Genomic DNA, 4,835 nt, shown 5'->3' on the forward strand with positions numbered 1-4,835 from the left:
GCCGTCATTGTTGTTTGGCGGGTCCGGGCTGGGGATTCGAACCCACCACCTTAGGTGTACGTGGCTGGCGCCTTAGCCAGTAGAGCTATAGGCGCTGAGCCATAAGCTTTTCAAGTATAAAAAAGTAACAATGTAGGCCCACAGTATGTACTCTGACCCTCTGAAATTCCTACAGCTAAAAATATTTTAGTTAGATCATTTTACACAGTCGTCTCTGGAACCATTGTGGCCATTTTCTGTTTGTTCAACATGAGAAGAAAAAGCAGTAGATAAGAGTTGGATAGAATGTCAGTTCTTTAAATGCTGATTCTAGTGGTTGTCATCATTTTTAAAAGAAGAAAAGTGGCCTTCATGGCATTAGGATGCTCAGAATAGGCCGTGAGCCCAGGCAGCGATTCTGTGTGTTGGTCATCAAGGCTGCAGGCATGGATGCCAGTGCTAACCGCAAGGCTGTGCCCGCATCCCAGGGGCTCTTCCGTACAGGGAGCAATCCGTTGTTACTGGCTTATGCATTATTGAGACTACAGGCCCACAGGGAAGATACTAATTCTGCACTTTGTTTAGTACTTAGTGCTTGATGCTTATTATTCAAAGAGAACAGCATCATCTGACAAGATGTTCCTTATGGCTGCTTTAAAAAAAAAAAATCCAAAATTCTCTGGGGTGGGTTTGGGATAGCTCCTCCTCTCTCTCCTTCATGGCATTCCACCCCTAATCCTCTGGCTAGAAAGCCAGTTTTTTCTCCAACAAGTAAATGCAGCTGGCAGAGCAAGTGAAGGCCAAGTTGAACACCATGGACAGCGACATGCACAGTCTTGTGCATTCTCTCTGGTCGTCCCCATGCCAGACACCAGTGTCCTTCAAGGGTGGTGTGTTCACTGAGAGCACCATGCACCTCTTGATCCCTGGAATATGGGTCAAGCTCTCCTGACAGATCTGCTTTCCCTATCTCCCAGGACACGCTTACTGAGTTGATTTGCATGCACCTCTGATGTAATACCCGTGGGTTTTTTTATTCTTTAGGATCAGGTTCTGCTAATCTTAGAACTGGACCAAAGTAGGGCTTCTCATTGTGCCTACTCTGGGACTACTCCTTGTCGAGGTCACTCTGCTGTCGGGAGGCTTTCTGTGCACTGAATGGTGTACCAGGCTACGGCAGGAGTCCCTGTTGGAGCTCTAGGTGAAACTGGAGCAGCCCAGCCCATCCTGGGCTCAGTCTTTTCTGTAGTAGCATTTAAACATGTTCTTCTAGTGCAGATCCAAGACCCCCTTCGTTCACTGCAGGTGCTGGCTGGTGGTGTTAGAGTGCTGTGAGGAGGTGATGAGAACACAGCCCCCCTGCACAGTCATGCTGAGAAGCAGTGTGTGGTCTTGAGCTAGAAGTCTGGATACCTTGGATCTCTTCCTGGTTTTACTTGTCTTCTCAAGTTGAAGTCATCTCACCCTTTCTGAACCTTGCACTTTCCAGTATGTAAAGGGGTTCAGGTGTGTTATGCCAAAGGAGCATCTATGTAACATCTGTGCCCTCTGAGTGCTCTCTGGCAGGAGGTGTTTTTCTGAAACTTTGGATCAGCTTTGGCATTTTAAGCAGGTTTACTGGCAGATCGACTAGCAGCAGCAGGGATGGAGCATCATGTCTGTCTCACTTGGATTCTGCCCCGAGGGCTCACAATCTGTTTGCCCTGCAGTACCAAGTACCCTACCACTCTTGAACGAATGAGAGTTAGCAGAATAAGCTGGGTCCACAGTGTGCCTGGCACCCTGCCTCAGTAGGGCCAGTGGCTTCCCAGCTACAAGGCTGAGTCTTCCTTAAATAGACAACAGTAATTTTCACTTGAGCATGAGTTAAAAAAAAATAAAAATCAGGCAACTAGATAACCTACTTGGAAATTTGATTAGCATCTTCCAGATTTTCCACATTGTAGAGAGTTTGAAATTAGCAATTTGAAGGCCTAATTTTGTGCTTATTACCATAGTGACTTTGCTTTGTAAACTAGTAGGATTCTGCCAGGCAAAGACTAGGAAGTGGCAGGAGACTTTGCTGTGCTGTAGGAAAGTTTCTTGCCTTTGTATATTTTACATCCAGCGCACGCACACACACAGCCTATGTGACTGTTCCCTTGTTCCTTCTCATGATGCAGTGTCACCTGTATACCTCTCTATACCCCTGCAGCATTAACTAGTCATCAGATGTGGGTTCCAAAAGAGGCATGCAACGTTGGGTGAGGCAGCTCCCTTCAGACACAGGGCATTTTGGGAGGGACTCATGAGCTGTCAGCACCAGCACCCTGCATGCCTCAGTCCTGAAGGGGGAGGATCTATACAGTGTATTCCCATAGCACCCAACTCTGCTTTGGTTCTCAAAGTGTGTCCCCTGACCAGCAGTAGCACCCATCACCTGGGACTTGCACATTCACAATCCCCACTACAGGACTACTGAATCAGAAACTCTAGGGGTGAAGGTTTAACAAGCCCTCCACATGATTCCCATGCTCAAGTTTGAGAATGATTGCCTTATGCTATAACTATTTTAAAACTTTCCTTAAGAAAAAAAGAAAAAGAAAAAGAAACTAATGTAGGGCTGGGCATGGTGGCTTACGCCTGTAATCCTAGCACTCTGGGAGGCTGTGGCAGATGGATTGCCTGAGCTCAGGAGTTCAAGAGAAGCCTGAGTAAGAGTAAGACCCTGTCTCTACTAAAAATAGAAAAACTAGCTGGGCATTGTGGCAAATGCCTTTAGTCCCAGCTACTTGGGAAGCTGAGGCAAGGGATTGGTCAAGCCCAAGAGTTTGAGGTTGCTATGAGTTGTGATGCTATGGCACTCTACCCAGGGTGACAGAGTGAGACTGTCTCAAAAAATCTTTGTATCTTTTTATTTTTTTGAAACAGAGTCTCAAGCTGTCACCCTAGGTAGAGTGCCATGATGTCCTAGCTCACAGCAGCCTCCAACTCAAGCTTGAACAATCCTCTTGCCTCAGTTTTTCTATTTTTAGTAGCAATGGGCTCTTGTGTTTGCTCAGCCTGGTCTTGAACTTGTGAGCTAAGCAGTCCACTGGCCTCAATCCCCCAGAGTGCTAGGATTACAGGGGTGAGTTACCACCTGTTTTAGAGACAGGGTCTTGCTGTGTTGTCCAGGCTGCCTTCAAACTCCTGGGCTCTAGCAATCTTCCCAGCTCAGTCTCCCATTACAGGATTCCAGGTTCATGCCACCATGCTTGGCTATAGGTTGATGATATTTCCTACTGGTACATTTCTTAAATGAACACCAGAAATGTTAAGTGTACCTTCTGTTTCATAGATGTATTTCAGTCAAACCAGTTTAGTATTTTATTATTATTTTTGAGACAGAGTCTCACTTTGTTGCCCTTGGTAGAGTGCTGTGGTGTCATAGCTCACAGCAACCCTCAAACTCTTGGGCTTAAGTGATTCTCTTGCCTCAGCCTCCCAAGTAGCAGGGACTACAGGCACCCGCCACAGTGCATGGCTATTTTTTGAGATGAGGTCTCGCTCTGGCTCAGGCTGGTCTTGAATCTATGAGCTCAGGCAGTCTACCTGCCGCAGCCTCCAAGTGCTAGGATTATAGGCATGCGCCACCACGCCCAGCCCTGGTTTAGTATTAAAAACCCACGAGGAATCCTTCTGAACTTCCTGATTGGCCACATCCTTATTATCTCTTTGTTTTTCTGCAGATCTGATTTGTATCCATTGTAACCAGTGCTACTGTTAGAACTTTCTGGATCCAGACTGAAGGCTCCCTGGACTCTTGAACAAGTGAGTAGCCCCAGCACTGGCTGTCTCTAGAACCTGGGGATGTTCTTGTCTGACTGAAATTACTTCTGGCTTCCTTATGGTGCCCTGGGTGCATGTGAGCACAGTTCCCACTAGGCACAGACTGTAAACCATGTGATTTTGGGATGAGAGGAATTGATGTGTCTAAAATCTCAGGAAACAAAGAACTTCCTTTTCTAGTGTTACTAACATATATAGACATTTTATAGTAAACACTGCACTAATGAGAGAATATGGATCTTCAGATGTTAAACTAAAGCCAGTGGGATTCAGTTTGGAGTTTAGAATTAAGAGACAGAGGAAGATAAAGTTATCATTTAGCTACATCCAAGACCTGGTCAGGTAAAGTGTGCTTATTTAACTTGTAGGAGTATACTTTTAAACCATGGCCTTCAGAGTGCCTGGAATCATTTCTTTGGAAATGCCACAGCACAAGTTACCCAAAGCTAATTTGATTTCTAAAGTATTTACATGAAAAAAAAATAAAGTGTTCACATCTCATAAATATGATGGGAAATAGCTGCTTTTAAATAAATAAATAGCTGCTTTTAAATGATCTGACATTTCTGCATGTGATGCAATTCATTTTCTTTTTAGTTCATAAAGGCAGTTCATTAAATTAAGGCGAGATCACTTTCATGCCTTTATAAGATAGCTGTGCCTAGAATTAGGTTTAGGAGAATACAGCTGTCATTGGCTGTGGAAGTAGAAGTAGACAAGAGTGTGGGGAAAGACATGGCTTTGGGGGGAATCAGAATTTCTCATTTCTTCCTGATCACCAAGGAATACTATTCTTACCTTTCAGTAAGAGCAATTTTCCTGCAAGATTGTTGTTCAGAACCAGGTGAGCATGTTTCTGTCTTTAACTTTTCCAAAAATAGGATAATAGATGACTGTTTCCACTTAAGAGTATTTTTTGTGTATGTATATATATTTTTTTCTTTTTGAGACAGAGCCTCAAGCTTTCCCCATGGGTAGAGTGCCGTGCCATGGCATCACAGCTCACAGCAACCTCCAACTCCTGGGCTCAAGTGAGTCTCCTGCCT

The 4,835-nt window shown here is 44.8% G+C and overlaps 1 protein-coding gene across 2 annotated transcripts in view; it reads left to right on the top strand.

The window, feature by feature from the left end:
* Positions 1–4,835, top strand: part of DUSP14 (dual specificity phosphatase 14) — a 20,206-nt gene that overhangs the window by 13,233 nt on the left and 2,138 nt on the right. The window contains exons 2-3 of one of the 2 annotated variants that reach the window (XM_023516628.1): positions 3,690–3,771; positions 4,595–4,633. The gene's annotated coding sequence lies outside the window, so the exon portion shown is untranslated. The remainder of the gene's footprint in view (positions 1–3,689; positions 3,772–4,594; positions 4,634–4,835) is intronic. The other variant, XM_003795617.3, reaches the window with a different exon arrangement.

This window comes from Otolemur garnettii, unplaced genomic scaffold (genome assembly GCF_000181295.1).
Source record: "Otolemur garnettii isolate 467f Iridium unplaced genomic scaffold, OtoGar3 scaffold00094, whole genome shotgun sequence".
NCBI lineage: Eukaryota > Metazoa > Chordata > Mammalia > Primates > Galagidae > Otolemur > Otolemur garnettii.